The following is a 19202-nucleotide window of genomic DNA, read 5'->3' as shown; positions in this document are numbered from 1 at the left end:
TTTCTCGATGAGTATTAGTTGTCTGTCGTAAGAAAAGTACAGTCGGCGATAAAAGCTTGTACCAAAAATGAAATTTTTGCCAAAAACTTATTACTAAGAAGGAAAGACTCTTTGCGATAACTCAAAAACTGCTTAACTGGGTGTAGGCCAAGGTCACAATCGCTTGCGCTACGACAGCGAAACGCTTTGTTTCTCTCTATCAACCTTCCATATAGTGCGACAGCAACAGTGACGTTTCGTTCGCTACGGCGGAGCCTAAACGATTGTCATGTTGACCCTGATCTTATAGTTTTCGTTCAGCTCTACTTTCACGATATTTTGATATTTATCCGATAATATACACTTTATCAAGAAATAGTTGTTGAAGACCCCTATTTGCTTTGAAAGACCTATCCTTCTACATCCTAGGGTTAAATCAAAATAAAATCAGCCCAGTTTACGTGTAGGTACCCCTATACTACTTTACCCTAAAAAAACCTAATTTTTATTTTACAACTTGGTCGGCATAATTGATTTAGGTATACCTAAATATATATATCCTGGATATATATACAGGGTGTCCCATAAGTGACACGTCACAGTGACACTGGAGGTAGACCAGGCCAAGAGGACCCAAACCAAGATAAAGATAAAGATAAAAGATAGTTTATTCAAGTAGGCATAATTACAATGCGCTTATGAACGTCAAATAAAGCTAGGTAGACCGGCTCCAACCCTACACCTCTGCCCCGAGAAGATTTAAATCCCCCCTCAATTGGAGGAGGGTATCCCAATATGGGACCGGCAACAAACTCGGCGGGACACATCTTTTCAAAAATAATTACATCTTATAATTAACATGCATTACGAGAAAATAAGGGAAAAAAATACAATTTAAATTACTATAGAATTCATGCAATTATACACATAAGGTGTAATAGAAATTTGATTTAGAAAATATACATATGTACATGGAATCATACAAAATCGTAGCTCTTTCAGAAAACATATCAAATTCTTACAAAAGGAAAAGAAAATAAAGTTATTAAAAGAAATGGGAAAACCTATAATATAAATCTGATTGATTATTATTAATTACCAACATATAATATTTGATGTGCTTTCCTGCTTACCTGAGCTGTGTCACCTATAACTCTATACATAATACAATGTTTTTAATTGCTACTACTTTTTATTAGTTAGTTTCTGGTTTGGACCATGCATGTTTGTCTGTCAAGTAGTCCTCGACTCTGTAATAAGCTTTTAACATCAATGACTTTTTTAAGTAATTCTTAAGAGCTGGAAAGGGTAATCTTAAAGCATCCTTAGGTAACTTGTTATAAAAATGAATGCATTGCCCAACGAATGACTTTTGTACTTTACGGACACGAAACTTTCTGATAGCAAGCTTATTTCTATTTCTAGTGTTAAAGTTATGGACATCAGAATTCTTAGTGAAGGAGTCTAGATTCTTAATAACATAAATAATACTATCATATATGTATTGGGAAGCTACAGTTAAAATATTAATTTCTTTGAAAAGTTCTCTTAATGATTCACGCGCTCTTAAGTTATATATAGAACGAATGGCTCTCTTTTGTAAGACAAATATAGTCTGTATGTCAGCTGCTTTGCCCCAAACCAGAATACCATATGACATTACACTATGAAAATAACTATAATAAACAAGGCGAGCTGTTTCAACATTAGTCAGTTGTCTAATTCTCCTCACGGCGTAAGCGGCCGAACTTAATTTGTTAGCTAGTGTTCCGATATGAGGACTCCATTGTAGATTTTTGTCCAATGTTAAACCAAGAAACAGAGCTTTATCTACCATCTCTAAGCATTCATTATTCAAAAGTATTTTAGTATCGACTGGTTTAACATTCGGCAAAGAAAATCTAATACATTTGGTTTTCTTAGCATTAAGAAGCAAATTGTTCATAGTAAACCAGTTAAGTACATTAACGAGTGTGCTGTTAATTACACTATAATCGGTAGATTTCCGATCAACCTTAAAAAGTAATGATGTGTCATCAGCAAAAAGAACTATTTCACAAAGATTTTCTACTATACATGGCAAATCATTTATATAAACCAAAAACAGGAATGGACCCAAAATAGAACCTTGCGGCACTCCTAATTGGACTACAGCTCCGCTAGACTGGGTTTTGTTTACAACAACTGTTTGTGTTCTATTGCTAAGGTAAGAAGACATAAAGTTTAGGGCATTTTCTGACAGACCATAGTGTTCTAATTTCAAAATGAGCGTTCCATGATCCACACAATCAAATGCTTTAGAAAGATCACAAAATATGCCAATTGCATCACAAGAATTAACATGACCCCAGTAAAAGTGGCACGGTTTTCAAGTTATTGCCAAATTAAGATTTTTCATGAATTTTGCCCGTTTTTAACATTGTTAGTGTCAGTGTGCACTCGGAAAGGTCTCAAAGTTAGTTTTTTTTATGTGTACGGCATCATGAATAGTTAATTAAGATAACTGAAGAGGTATGTTGTCGATAAACAATGTAAAATGCAATAAAATACTGGTTTAATCTTAAAATAAAATCACAGCGAAACATTAATTTCGACTTTGACCACCTGTCGTGAAAAAAAAAACTAGAAAAGTAATGAGAAAATAACGTCACTTTATTAAACATGTCATGCAGATTCAAAAATGGTATAATACATGAACTTTGTGTAAACATGTTTCGCTGTGATTTTATTTCAAGAATAAACCAGTATTTTATAGCATTTTACGTTCTTTATCGACAAAGTACCTCTTCAGTTATCTTAATTAACTATTCATGATGCCGTACACATAAAAAAAACTAACTTTGAGACCTTTCCGAGTGCACACTGACACTAACAATGTTAAAAACGGGCAAAATTCATGAAAAACCTTAATTTGGCAATAACTTGAAAACTGCCACTTTTACTGCGGTCATGTTAAGTTGGTTTTGGTCCTCTTGGCCTGGTCTACCTCCAGTGTCACTGTGACGTGTCACTTATGGGACACCCTGTATATCCATGGCAAATTGCAGCTTTCTAACACTAAGTATCATGGAGCAAAGCCTAGTTGACTACAAAACCCTAAAAAACTTGATCCATCCAAATACCTATTAACATGCAATCATGTAACGTTCAAGAATCTTGTGAAGCATTACGAGTATGAAGAGTGGATCAACATTTATTATTGTTGTTGTTTTAATTCTGCCCCATCATACAACAGTAGAAAAGTTTGTCAGAAAGAATGTTGCGACATGTTATAACACAAATGAGTCATGTACAAGTTCAGTCGAAAAAAACAATTATAAGTGTGGCCCAGGGGAAACCGTACGAGTGCCAAGAAAAACTTGTTTCACACAAAAAACACCTTCAAGCCTGCAAAACTTTTCAAAGGCCTCCTCACGCGAAGCTCAAAGGCTATGTGGGAGACAATTTGACAGCGGACAATTCAGGTTTGTGTACACGCCAGACGGTCGCGGGCGGTCAGTGCACCGTGCACCGTGCTGCAGCATAGAGACCGACTCGAACATTTAAAATCTTAACTTGATTTCGTATAGATTTGATATTATTTGTAGTGCATCTCGCTCGTGTCTTGGTGCTCGCATTTGATTGAACCTAATGTCGAACAATTTGTGATTTTTTAAAAGAATAAATAGTTTTCCTGTATTAAATCTTGCCCTGTGCATTGGACAGAGTCAAGTGGCGGGAAAGAGGGGAGGCCTTTGCTCAGCAGTGGGACACACTAATAGGCTAATAAAAAAAATAAAATAAAAAATCTTGCCCGTATCCGGAAACGACGTAAAACTGAAAGCAGATGGCGCTTTAGTTGTTTAGGTTCCAACTCCGTGGGCCGTGAGTTGAATATCCAGGTTTGACGAAAATATACTATTTTCTTATTTACGGAATTAAGAACTCGAAACTCACAGCAATTAAAAACCTGACCGGAATATATGATGACGCGTCACGTTGCGGAATTTAATTGGAACTAATTTTTTCATACTATGTATACTGAAATGTCACCCTATACATGAGAATAACAGCGTCCTCTTGACGTGATCATATATTTCTGGTTAGGCTTTAAAAATCCCTCAAAAATACATTCCTTACATTTGTTTTTCTGCAATGAGCTGCAATGACGTTGCGCAGCGAAAGGTTTCCTAATCCGCAGTCATGGTGCGACGCTCTACGGCCCAACGACTGCATTCTTCAAGCGTGTGTTGGGCCGTGTCATCCGGCGCGCCACACTCATGGCCAGCCGGGTTGGCCTCCCTCTTTATTTTGCACATGTAATGACCGAAGCATCCGTGTCAGGTCATCATGTGCTAACCTAAATGTGATGGTCCCATAAGATCTCCCTAGCCACTCCATGAAGGACGGGAGTAGTGCCCAGTGCCGGCCCGAGCCCTTGATTAGGGTAGAGCGAAATCGGGTTTTGGCGCCCTTTGTTGAAGTTTTCAAGCGTATTTTACACCCCCCTCGCACCACACTCGCGTCTTTTAAAACTTTTTTTCTCATTTGCCATTTTGGCGCCCCCCTTGCCATCCGGCGCCTAGAGCCGCCGCTCCACTCGCTCTACCCTAGATCCGGCCCTGGTAGTGCCTCTATGGTATGAGTTCCATAGAGACAGTTCTCCAGGTCCTCCTTCCACCTTTGCTGCATCCGTTCATGCGCTTGTTGACGCGCCCTCCGCAGTTCTTCGGGTGCAGGAAATTCATTTAGGGCCCTAACCTAACCTAAGGATACGAGTAACCTTACGAAAATCCTGATAAGTTAAAGGTTTCAGTTTTAGAACTAATGATAATATGACAAACAATACCTACATTATGACTTAAAACTTTATTGGAAACAACGGGGAATCCTAGGAAAACAGCTTATAAACAACATTTTTGCTCCCTTGTAAGACCTTTCTTACCTAATATCTACACAGTCATTCTCAGTCTTATATTAGAGGTGTCGCATAATATAACTGTAAATTAGGTTCAAACAAAGATCAATGAATGCATTTAGTAGCTTATGTTTAATTGCCCCTTCTAAAACACAAAAATTGATTCATCAAAATTGTTATCCAAAATCTCAAGTAGCACAGAATATTTATCCAGGTGGAACTCGGCTTGGTATGAGAGTTCAACGTAATGTCAAACACCTATCTATATCAGAAATAATTTTACATCTAAATATAAACCGTGCATAAGAATTCACAACACAGAGAGCGCGAGACAGTGAGATAGTGCGCGTCTCTGTATCCTTGCCAATAGCTACGACATTGTATCTATTGACACGGGCCAGCAGCACGTCGCCGCAAACTATTTTGAGTGGACGGGCAGCGCACGTGTCGCGCGGCGCGGCTGCGTCGGCGCAGGGGTCCGCGCTCCGGACCCGCACCGGCCCGCTTGACCTCCTCAATGAAAAAAGGAAATGCTTTAATTAGCGCACGATACTGCAAATGCAGGTGACTGCGGTGCAGTACATATCGCATCACCGCCCGCCCGCAATTTTGCGTAAAATTGGCAGCGTGCGGCGGGCGGGCGGCGGCAGCGGCGCGGAGCGTCGATCCCGAAATAGTGTTCGGGCGCGGTCGTGTGCGATCGGGAGCGGCGCTCCAGTCGCCGTGTGGCCGCGCGCGCGCTCCCGCGTCGCCTCGAGCTGTCCGTACCCGGGTAAGAGAGCGAGGTGCGCCGGTGCACAGCTCGTGGGTGCGCGTATTTCGGTCGCGTGAGGACCCCGGGCCGCGTCGGGCGCGCTGCCCGCGCGCTGGCCGCCGTGCTCTGGTGGTGGTGCGTGGCGCTGCTGCGGCTGGTCGCGCTCTGCGCGCCTCCCCCCAGCCCGTCCGCCGGCGCGCCGCCGCCGCTCGCCGCCCGCGCCGCGGAAGATGCGCCGCCGGCGGCCGCCTGCGCCAGCGCGCCCTCCAACCACACCGGCCACGCGCCGCCTCCGCCGCCCCGACACCCGCCGACACCGGCGCCCGACCCCGACCCCACACCACACACCGGTCAGTGCACTATCGTTGCCTATACCGATTCGGCTCCGCACTCGCCGCCGCCCGCACCACTTCGCTACCACTGACAATTTACTTCTAATCTGACAGATTACGAACCCAAGTAGCAAGTGAAGCAGATTGATTTCATATGCCTTTTGCGAACGTGGAGATAATAAATTGTGGCATGTAGATATTACAAATTCTCAGTCGTCTTAAGCTACAGTTTTTAATTTTAAAGTTTGTTGTACTAACAATATTATGGATCTATGGATTTGAATTAAATAAATAATTGAATTGAATAATGATCCAGGGAATTAAATGCAACAAGCTGTTTTCAAAGTTATAAACAAAGTAGATGTATATTTACTCGCACGTCATGTCCGACTCTAAGTTATCTGTAAACATAAACTCAAGTAGGTATATAATGGAGATGCAGTTGAATATTAACTCATTCGGAGTCCCGTTGTTTCCCATAAAGTTTTATGTCATAATGTATTGTTTGTCATATTATCATTAGTCATAAAACTGAAACCGTTAACATTTCAGGATTTTCGTTAGGTTATCCTATAGATAGGTTAGGTTAGGTTAGATTTGTTTTATGGCAATCCTGAAAAGTGACGCGTTTCTGAACCAAATGAATTATGACTAACGAAAATGCAGGCAATTATGGCTTAAAACTATTTGGGAAACATAAATATTTGTAAATAGTCGGGTAAAAACATGAAATAATTAAAAAATCTGCCCGATTCGAAATTTAAGATATACCTAAACGTATCTTAAAGTTCGAATCGGGCCGATCCGTAGCGTGCTTTCCAGGTTATGGAGGTTTCTTGCTTATCCAGGACATTAAGTTTTAGTGTTTATTGAAAGGACCAAAAATGCGTTAAGAGAGCCATGGTTACTACTTAGTAACTTAATGACTTCCACACACAAATTACAAAAGAATAACAAAAAACCGGCCAAGTGCGAGTCGGACTCGCGCACGGAGGGTTCCGCACCATCAACAAAAAATAGAGCAAAACAAGCAAAAAAAACGGTCACCCATCCAAGTACTGACCCCGCCCGACGTTGCTTAACTTCGGTCAAAAATCACGTTTGTTGTATGGGAGCCCCACTTAAATCTTTATTTTATTCTGTTTTTAGTATTTGTTGTTATAGCGGCAACAGAAATACATCATCTGTGAAAATTTCAACTGTCTAGCTATCACGGTTCGTGAGATACAGCCTGGTGACAGACGGACGGAGGGACGGACGGACGGACGGACGGACGGACGGACGGACGGACGGACGGACGGACGGACGGACGGACAGCGGAGTCTTAGTAATAGGGTCCCGTTTTTACCCTTTGGGTACGGAACCCTAAAAACGGGCAAATTTCCCAAGTTCGACGTGACTGTTCCACGAGTTATCGTCTGTGTTATTAACAATGTAAAGTTACCTAATTATTTTTTCTTAAATGAATTTACCTGCTTGTAAAAGCATGATTGTCGTATTTAATTTTATCGTTTACCATCAGATAAAACATCCGTCACGCGTTCTGACAACAATTGTCTAGTTAGTCTGAGAAAGATGGATGTTTTGCGACAGATTATAGGTATACTTGTATATTAATAGGTCTTACGGTTTTGCTTGTAAAGATGTAGGTATAACTGCGATTATCATAGGTCTTTGGAGTTTTAAATGTATGTTGTCTAGAAAAGAGGTAGGTAAGTGGGTATGTTTTTAGGAATAGGTAAGTAAATGAAATATCTGGTGGGTAGTGAAAGTAAACCTTAAAGCAAAATTTAAGGTGTAACGTGTCGTGTATTACTTAGGACAGTCAGCTTTGCTTCCAAAAGAAAAAGATAATATATTACATATGCATTACAATACCATTACATATATATATATAGTTACAGATTTAAACATAGGTGCGATTCACCTGTGTCTATACCTACCTATTATTAGTATTAAAACGTATTTATCCGTAGCAATTTTAACTAAGTTGATACAGTTCCGCCAGAAACCCAAAAAGCATGTTTTACATTAACTCTACTATAGTATATAGTGTGATTACATTTGATGCTATCAAGTGCGTTTGTAATTGACTAGGTACAATCACGAACGTATTTCCTTATTATTTTATTATATAACTGAGAAACGACTTCCACTGTCTGTTTCCTTCAGCCTTGTTTAGTAATCGTTGACATAGACGCTGAAGATAAATTACGAGTCACTTCTAAACTGTAGGCACCTGAGCAGAACAAAGCGTTGCCGCTTTACATATAATGTATAGCAATCCTGCTACCCGTGCAGACAGGGAGGGCCCGGCGCCGGCGGGGCGGGCGGCGCGGATATGGGTTATCAGAGCGAAGGTTCCGTCCCTTCCCCGCCGAAGACACCCGCCACCACTATCGCTTTCCCTCCACGGCACCCGCTCAGGTCGCACGCACTCCGCACACCACACACCGTTCAAAGTGTTCAAACCCTACAAACCTTCACTATTTCAACACCACCTGAGTAGGCATTCAGCATGCGCTAGACAAAATATTGTGTCATGACTCTTGGAATTTAAACCGTGCACCGTATATCAAACAGACAGGTCACAGTGGCAGTTGAACCGGCGATAAGCGAATAGAAATTACTTACATAATTATTTATATTTATAATGAACGCCTCACGATCAAATGTTAATTAGGACAGCTCATAACGATGACAGCACAGATCTTCGTTGCAAGTGTAGCAACGGAGATAAAATTATCTGTTTGTGATTACTTTTAATTTAGTTCCTACAAGATATTCAAGTAGGTTAGTAATTAATTATAATTATATAATTGACGCAGTATCACTAATTGCAACAAAAAAATACGGAACAAAAACTGACAACACTCACCGTCTAGACGGGAGATTGAATAAATGACATTCATTTAAATATTTCATCGTGTTGGCACGGCGCGAGATAAATAAATGTGGGTAGATAGAATATGGTTCTCCTCGATACAATTTCGTATGTTTAGAGAACTTACTGTACAACACTTTTAGGTACTACAACTTCTCGATGAATAGGTATTCAACTAACAAATTATACGTTGGTACATATTGTACTTAATTTCTACTATTCTATCATTAAAATGGAAATGAAATTACCTAACTCAAAATAGTATTATTAGTATTAGTAGTATTTGTATTGTATTGTATTGTGTAATAGTCAAACACGTGTTGATTAAGAATTCAACGGAATAATATTACATTTTCAGTTCATTGCAAGCCGCCATGACTATGGCAAACAGCTAAAACTCATTATTATGTAATAATTATGTTATTATAGCTCTGTAGATATTTATCTAAGACATCGATAGATATCTCTGTAGATATTCATGGTCGATTTCGACCATGAATATCTGTATATTCATAGTCAATTTTCTCTAATACTAACACTTCTTAGTCTTTAGAGTTAACACTGTACATATAATAATTTATTTCAATAGATCATTTATTGCTTTTGTATAGTTTCATGCTGCCAGCAGGTAAGTTTTACAAAAACCTGATCGATCTTAGCAAATGGGCATTTGCATATTCAAATTTTCCTATGCATGAAAAGTAGTAAGTTACAGGAAATTGGGCGGGGGTTGGTTACGCAATTCAAAAGACGCCAAACGGCCCTGAGCCGGTCATCGAACCGCCGTGCCAGACTCCAGTGCCGCTCCCGTCGCTAGACTGGCTCCATGTGCCTACTATCTATGCCTATTCATTGACCTAACATGTCACTAGACGATACTTTCCACAGCCAGTACTTATATCAAAAGAGGAGAGTTTCAGGTTTCAACAAAAAATATAAGTGCGGGGTGCGAGCCTTTTTGTTATTGATTGTACGCGGCTTGGCGAGTTCATCGCGCATTTATACTTTACACCTACCTACCCGTCTAGTTTATAGTTGGTGTCGGTTGTTCTGCTATGATTCCATAATTTCCATAGCGTATACGACGCAAGCTCAATCCGTTCTTTATAATGTAGAGCTGGCTATACACACTAGGGTATGCCTGCGCAGTTTTGCCAACTGTAAAAGTAAAACGTAGCGATGTGGCATTCGACTGTGCAGTTTTCTAACCAGCTTTACCTGTACAGGCAAAACTACGCAGGTGTACCCTAGTGTGTATGGATGGCAGACCTTCAAGGGTATCCGCCCGTCTGCGGGTCATTCGATTTGGTTTGTCGCTAGAAATTCTGTTTCCTTGTAACAAAGAAGTTATTTTATTTTTATCTTTACTCAGCACGGAACAATGGTGTTACACGCATTTAAGAGTATTGCGCGGAGCCGAAGCCAACACGTAGAGCCATTGAGGTGTAAGGGATACACCGAGCGGATATTGACATTGTTGACCTTGACCGTGTCATGGGACGCACGCAGAGGCAGCACCCGCTAGGGCAGGGGTTCCAAACTTTTTTTAGGCACGCCCCCCTGCTGCCTAAAATGAAGTTTCCACGCCCCCCTTTTCGCTTCGATGCAAGGAAACGGAGAACTATTAGACAATCGTGTTCAAAGTCCCCGAGGCCCCGCGCCCCCCTTAAAACGAGGCCGCGCCCCCACTTTGGTAATCCCTGCGCTAGGGTGTGAAGCCTATTGACAGTTGATGGAATCTAAAATGAGGTTTATTGGGTGAAAGCGATTCTTATTATTATAGTCCCAAACAACAGCCAGTGATTACTAAAGCGTTTCGTCCTCTTCATTACCGAGATCGCATATTAATTACTTCCTATAGACTCAAATGTTAAATAATCTACTGGGTCACTTCAACAGACATACTTTACTTACAAGAGTTACAAGCAATCAGTTTGGTTTCACAAAGGGCCGTTCCACGACCGATGCTGCTTCGGTACTAATTAAACATATTTATAATATTTGGGAAAATTCTTGTGATGCAATTGGCATATTTTGTGATCTTTCTAAAGCATTTGATTGTGTGGATCATGGAACGCTCATTTTGAAATTAGAACACTATGGTCTGTCAGAAAATGCCCTAAACTTTATGTCTTCTTACCTTAGCAATAGAACACAAACAGTTGTTGTAAACAAAACCCAGTCTAGCGGAGCTGTAGTCCAATTAGGAGTGCCGCAAGGTTCTATTTTGGGTCCATTCCTGTTTTTGGTTTATATAAATGATTTGCCATGTATAGTAGAAAATCTTTGTGAAATAGTTCTTTTTGCTGATGACACATCATTACTTTTTAAGGTTGATCGGAAATCTACCGATTATAGTGTAATTAACAGCACACTCGTTAATGTACTTAACTGGTTTACTATGAACAATTTGCTTCTTAATGCTAAGAAAACCAAATGTATTAGATTTTCTTTGCCGAATGTTAAACCAGTCGATACTAAAATACTTTTGAATAATGAATGCTTAGAGATGGTAGATAAAGCTCTGTTTTGGACAAAAATCTACAATGGAGTCCTCATATCGGAACACTAGCTAACAAATTAAGTTCGGCCGCTTACGCCGTGAGGAGAATTAGACAATTGACTAATGTTGAAACAGCTCGCCTTGTTTATTATAGTTATTTTCATAGTGTAATGTCATATGGTATTCTGGTTTGGGGCAAAGCAGCTGACATACAGACTATATTTGTCTTACAAAAGAGAGCCATTCGTTCTATACAGGGTGCCCAGTAATTAGTGGATAACCTTCTAACCACCGACAGAGCACCTTAGGCTGGTCCAGAAAATGCACTTATAGGTCTAGTAAAAGTTTCGTGGTTTTCGAGATAATCGAACTTTTCTGTCTTTTTTAATGGCTAGCTCCATACTTCACTTTAATCACAATCTAGGCCATATCTTTGTCTGTAAAGATGTAATTAGCGTGTGTGATACCATTTTAGAATCAGTATTAGATAAACTATTTTTAAGAAAGTTGGCCATTCTGTTCTCCATACATTTTTTTTTCACCACAAACGATCAAACTTATTGAAATTTTTTAAGAAAAAATTTATTGGAATTTTTTGTGTGGCTACCATAAAGCGACAACCATAGGTGGTAACGAAAGGTCCGATCGCTGTGTATCGCTCCAACCTATGGTTATCGCTGCCACGACATTGAGCGACTTGCGACGGTGGCAGCGATAACCATAGGTTGGAGCGAGACACAGCGATCGGAGCTTTCGTTCCCACCTATGGTTGTCACTTTATGGTGGCCACACAAAAAATTCCAATCAATTTTTTCTTAAAAAATTTCAATAATTTTGATCGTTATTCTAATACTGATTCTAAAGTGGTATCACACACGCTAATTACATCTTTACAGACAAAGATATGGCCTAGATTGTGATTAAAGTGAAGTATGGAGCTAGCCATTAAAAAAGACAGAAAAGTTCGATTATCTCGAAAACCACGAAACTTTTACTAGACCTATAAGTGCATTTTCTGGACCAGCCTAAGGTGCTCTGTCGGTGGTTAGAAGGTTATCCACTAATTACCGGGCACCCTGTATATAACTTAAGAGCGCGTGAATCATTAAGAGAACTTTTCAAAGAAATTAATATTTTAACTGTAGCTTCCCAATACATATATGATAGTATTATTTATGTTATTAAGAATCTAGACTCCTTCACTAAGAATTCTGATGTCCACTAACTTAACACTAGAAACTGAACTGAACTTAACACTAGAATGTGAACTTTAACACTAGAAATAGAAATAAGCTTGCTATCAGAAAGTTTCGTGTCCGTAAAGTACAAAAGTCATTCGTTGGGCAATGCATTCATTTTTATAACAAGTTACCTGAGGATGCTTTAAGATTACCCTTTCCAGCTCTTAAGAATTACTTAAAAAAGTCATTGATGTTAAAAGCTTATTACAGAGTCGAGGACTACTTGACAGACAAACATGCATGGTCCAAACCAGAAACTAATAAAAAGTAGTAGCAATTAAAAACATTGTATTATGTATAGAGTTATAGGTGACACAGCTCAGGTAAGCAGGAAAGCACATCAAATATTATATGTTGGTAATTCATAATAATCAATCAGATTTATATAATATGTTTTCCCATTTCTTTTAATAACTTTATTTTCTTTTCCTTTTGTAAGAATTTGATATGTTTTCTGAAAGAGCTACGAATTTGTATGATTCCATGTACATATGTATATTTTCTAAATCAAATTTCTATTACACCTTATGTGTATAATTGCATGAATTCTATAGTAATTTAAATTGTATTTTTTCCCTTATTTTCTCGTAATGCATGTTAATTATAAGATGTAATTATTTTTGAAAAGATGTGTCCCGCCGAGTTTGTTGCCGGTCCCTTATTGGGATACCCTCCTCCAATTGAGGGGGGATTTAAATCTTCTCGGGGCAGAGGTGTAGGGTTGGAGCCGGTCTACCTAGCTTTATTCGACGTTCATAAGCGCATTGTAATTATGCCTACTTGAATAAACTATCTTTTATCTTATCTTTATCTTATCAACAAACAATTTTGTGTAGGTAATTTGTTAAATTTCCCTACGGGACATTATATTTTATTATCATAATGGTAAAATGTTTTCTCAAATTTTTATTTGGAAATAAGTACCGGATCGCTAATAAAGTGCCTAGACCGCCTGTCGCTCGCTACCCGCTCGTGTGTCGACCCGCTCGTAAAAAGACGATAATAAGATTTTAAAGCTGACAGGTTATGTGAGAGAGAGGGTACCTATTATATTTAGGTACAAAACTAATTGCCAATCAAATCACAGACATACTCACACCCGTGCCAGGAGTCGAATGCAAATATTAATAATCCTTCTTGGCCGTCAAGTTTGCAACATACTCGTAAAGGTGGGATCAGACGGTTCACTCGGATGAATGTTCACTTGAGTGAATGTTTCATTTTCCTTTCATTTCACGTTCACACGACTGCTGGAAAGATTATTCATTTTTTATTTTCGTTCTCTATGGCGTCGAATGAAGTTGTGCGAAAGCGTCGTCGGTGGTGTGTGCTTCCTTGGATCGCAAGAAAAAATTATTTGGAGCCTCGAAAACATTGCAGAGAGAACTAATAGAGTCTGTGCGGAAAGAGAAGAGTCGTGAAATGTAGGGGAGCCCATACATTCTACGACTCTTCTCTTTCCGCACAGACCCGATGAAGATCCGGAATCGTATTGCAATCATTTGCCGATGACTAAAAATAATTTTGAAGAACTTCCACTATTAGTAGGTCCGTTAATAGCGAAAGAAAACACTTTAATGAGAGACAGTATACCTAGCCGAATAAAACTCCAAATTGTAATCTTTGAAGTCTAGCTAGATTGTGGTATACCCACAGAATTCGAGAAAAATATGCGTAATCCGAATGAACGTTCATTTCTGTGTTCACACTGTTCATTTTTTGTTCATTCGGAGTGCGAGTGAAAGATGCCGAATGAAAATATCCAACATTGTTGGATTCTTTCACTAATGAATTCATTTTTCACTTTTGGTTCATTTTGTGTTCAGACGTGTCACTTTGAGTGAAAGATGAATAATGAAACTAGAAAATGAACAAAAAATGAACCGTCTGATCCCACCTTAACTGTATTCGGCCACACCGTCACTTAACCAAATTGTTTATCAAGAGAATTTTCAATAGACACATTAAAAGTAACAGTAGCCAGCTTTTCATCAACCCAGGCTACAAATACCTCGAAGTCTAGTCAAAGGTCCCACTTCGTCGCTCACCATAAGGACGAGATTTGCTTAGAGATTTTATACGAATAACCTGTCAAAGCGTCCTTATGGCAAGCGACAACGTGGGAGCTTTTTCGCTTGCCATGGCAAGCTTTTTGCTTGGAAACGACACAAATATTATATTACTTAAACTATCGATCTCTACTGCTCCTTACCATCACATAGTTATAACCCATTATCTTATACATAGACCCTAATTTTACCCATTTTTAAGACCGCCGGTTGTCAACCATAGTTTAATTTGTATGCTTAACTTATATATCATGTTTCTTTTGATATTGGTTAGCAATGAAAAATACTTGTATTGTATTGTATATTAAAATAAAAAAGAAAGCCTTAATGAGGTGGAGATAGTTACGTAATAACATGGACCATCAGAGCATTGACTCGCGAGTACAACTTTATCCATAACTACATACACCAGTATTACTGGCTAATAGCAACTGATTAAATTATTAATGATTAGAATCTAATAGTCGAATTTAGAGTACCTTACGCCTGGTGGCTTTGGTCACATTTTCTTTGTATGATATACTCGTATATTTCAACTCATAATTTAAATATGACTGTGTGACTACTTTAAAAAACAAATCAAAAAATAATTTGATTTGTTCCCTAGTTGGACCCTACGCCTGAATTGAGAGTAGGTAAGTCTTTTCAGGGCGAGGGTTAGTTACGTAAGATGCCCGGGAGCATCGACCCGCGAGGTCACGAGGTGCCGCAGACTCCCGTGTCGCTTCTGTCGCCGACCCGACCGTCATAGGCTGACGACTCCATGACTCGACCTTGGCTATTCATACACCCTTAATTTTAGGCTCATCAAGTACGAAAAATCGGTTTTTTGAAGAGCGGTCTTCTCAAGCTGTATTCTAGTTACTGTAGCTCCATATATATTTAAAATGTAACTAAGGGTAGTGGTAATTACTAATTAGACGCACTTGCACTCGATCATATATTTTCTGAGAATGGTTACTGTTCTTATGGTAAATATTCAGGTACGACCTACATATTGATATAATGCTTACAAAACATACATGGAACTAAATTTTTGTGGAGGTGCTCAGGTGTAAGTACATATTACCGAAGTTAGGAAGATGGAAGGCTAACTACCCAGCAGTTAATAACTAACCCTTAATTACCAAACGAAATTAACATTAATTCCTAAACATTTCAAAGGGGAACACTTTTCCTCTGTGTATTTTATTTTATTCGAAATGTTTTTTAGTTTAAAGCCTGTATCGAATGTTATTTCTGTAAACAAACTTATTTTAGGTTTAAGTTCCCAATTAGTCTTACATTTCATTAAAGCAATCACGGGGTAGAGGTGTATCAATACCTACCTAACCTAAATAAAAATCGCGAATTATCACCTATAGCGCTGAAAAAGAAGTTATTCACTTTAATAATACTTAAATAATATTTTCCGTATACATATAAAGTGTCAAAGCGTAGCCACGACGTAGCGAAAGCGTAACGTAGCCCGTAGCAGTGATCCAACTACGAAGCTACGCGCCTTCAGGTCTTAACATATTTATATATGAGACACCTGTACCCTGTACTGTATCATACATATTGAAAACATTGCAATTCCATACGCGTACACGTACAGTCTCAGACAACAAAGACAAATAATTGTGGGCTGGGCCGTTCTTGTTATCTGTCTGGTTTGTTATTGACATTTCAACACAGATCGCCTCGAGCGAACCAGGCTAACTGACCTTTATTTTTGTATAAATCATGTTTAGATCAAGATCAGTTTATACTGGTTAACTAAGGTTGCTTGTTAAGTGATAATACCAGGCCTGATAAGGTCCACTGGCACGCGTTTAGGCGAGAAGTGGGTCGAGGGTATGACGGCCTCTGATGAAAAACTACCCCCGCTGTCTGGGGTATAAAAATTATATACAGTTTTATATACTGCCAGTAAGCTATTTAAATTTTTTTTTATGCATGATTGTCCGAGAGAAATTAAATTGTATAGAATTTCCCTTACCTACTAATTGACAAGTTTTAATTATGTACTTTTGAGTGTAGTTATGTATTTATATACATAATTAACCTCGTTATCTTCAATATCGTCGTTGACATAGATAACCCTTATTGGACGATGGCTTTGGTTCTTTCGTGATATCAGTAACAGACTTATTGAGATTAGATTGAAATCGTGCTGTTTGACGCATCTCATTTCCGCTTACGCACAACTTGTATGTACGAGAGTAGAACACACACTTAACTTTCATACAGTACCTAGATTGGAATTTTATTTTCTGATTTCAATTCAATCAATATCTTTTCAGAAACAAATAAAAATATTAAAGGGACGATTTTACACAACTCAACCTAGTCCCACAGTCAGCTCAATATGTAAGGTTAGTGTTATGGGTACTAGACGACAATATATACAGGGTGTCCCTATAGCCATTGGACGAACCCTGAAATCCCACGTAGGGTTACTTCTCAGGAATGCTCTAACGTTATTATTTTTTAATTAGAACAAAAGATAAAAACTCCTGTTATATACAGGCCCCACGTATGTGTATGGTACATATTCTTGTTAAACACACAAATAAATGCCCTTACCGGGACTCGAACCCAGAACCTCACGCTTCGTAGGCATAATCACCGTCTAGGTTAGAAAGGCTGTCGAATACAATTACGAGTATATTTTCTATAAATTCAATTAAATATGGTCGGTTTACATGTGTTTACACTCTGTCTCACAAAATGCATATAAAAAGATTTCACCTACGCAAACACGTGCACATTGTATTGTCGTCACACCTGCATTGACAATCCCCCAGACGCGTCGTCAATATGACTAACCTCTGCAAATAATATGCTGCAAGGTGTTTGAACCCGAGTGAAAGAACGAGCTGGAGGCCAAATCGGACTTATATTGATGTCAATTTGATGTCATTTTAACATAAACTCGCCCGTGCATCTCGTTCGTCCCTATTGGGGTCAGCAGATGCGTTGCGGGTAGTAACATAATAAATATAATTATTAATAACAAATCGTTAAAATGCAGATGTCACTCTTGGACTTTTGTATAAACTTATAAAGATACTGATTGTATTACATTTTGAGTAGGTATATGAAAATCCAAAGCCACCAAAGTGATGTCTAGTCGTGTAGTGATGCGTCAAAGTTAAACAATAAAATATCACGATAGCACCACTTAACTTTCATGGGACATAGAAGAGCCATAACACAGTGGTTTTCTAAAGCCGTACACAACAGTTTGCAGGCAGCCGTGCCCGTGTGCGCGCTCCCGAAATACCCGCGTAACACGACGAAAACAATCGAGATCGCGCTTGCCCTACGCGTGCGCAAAAATGACGGGAAAACAAGCGCACGCACACTGTCCAATAAATTTTATGCTGCGCGGAACGCACTAACTTTATTTCTACTGTTTTCTAATGCGTGGACTATACTGGTCATCAACCTCTATTAATGAGAAGATAAGATGTCGCAGGGAAATTGACATCGTAAGCGTATTTTATAACAAGCGTTCTTTGCCCTTTTTGGGATCTCGTTATACGAGTGACTAGACTTTTTACCGAGATCAAGATGGTTTCAAAGCTTTGAAAGTTTTAGAACCCAATCATGGTTAATGTTTCTTTCAAAGTAGTAAGTAGGTTAAAAGTAAATGGTTACGTCAAGTTGGTGTGTGTTCTATTGCGAGGTTCTAATAATAGTAATAATCCTATTCCCACCTTCCGGCTCCATCATCATGTTTTCTCACACAACACAAAGTTCCTCCAAAAATAATGCAAAAACCATGAACGATAAGGGAAGCTGGTCGTTTTCATGTTACTATTTTCGGTCAATTCACTACTACTAACCTACGGGTTGGATTGGATCAATTATTTACTAAGCCACACCTAGTTAAATGAAATAACACAACCTCCTCCTCTTTGCGTCGTATTCCTCAATATTGAGGGTCGTGACCTCCCTTTTGTATCACTTTCTCTTTGGCGGTGTGGAGAAATGACACATCTGCCGGGATATTTTTACCTTTAATCGGAATTGATCAGACATTGGATTTAACATTTCCACTACGACGTTGGTATGAATTGGAATTGTTGACATTTACAATAATATTTTAATTGACTCATCTTTATCTTTCAAAAGCCTTTAGATAGATTTAACGTGTATGCGGATGTACCTACATCGCTCGTTTCAATTAGCAAGTTTTATCAATTTAGAGAATTGCTAAGTATCCTAGGTGTTGCCAATATTTGTTTTAAAATTACGTCTCAACTGGTTTTGAAAGAAATTAGGCTCCAGTGTCTTTTGCTCTCGGGTACCTATAGAATGACATATTTTTGTTTTTCTGTCACTGTGTGACCCAGGTATTCCTAGTTAACTTACCTTTGTTCTTAACCATTGTTACTGGCGTAGTATTATTTTTTATAGTTCGTTTTTTTTGCATTAGAAAGAAGTTAAGCGATCTTGACATGTCTTTTATTAAAAATCACCATTGAAAAATAAATCACAGCAAATATGTAAGAATGATCAACAAATCGTTTAATTATCAAATATGTTAGAATTA

Source organism: Cydia amplana, chromosome 11 (assembly GCF_948474715.1).
Source record: "Cydia amplana chromosome 11, ilCydAmpl1.1, whole genome shotgun sequence".
NCBI classification, from domain to species: domain Eukaryota; kingdom Metazoa; phylum Arthropoda; class Insecta; order Lepidoptera; family Tortricidae; genus Cydia; species Cydia amplana.
Note: the sequence above shows the minus strand (reverse complement) of the source record.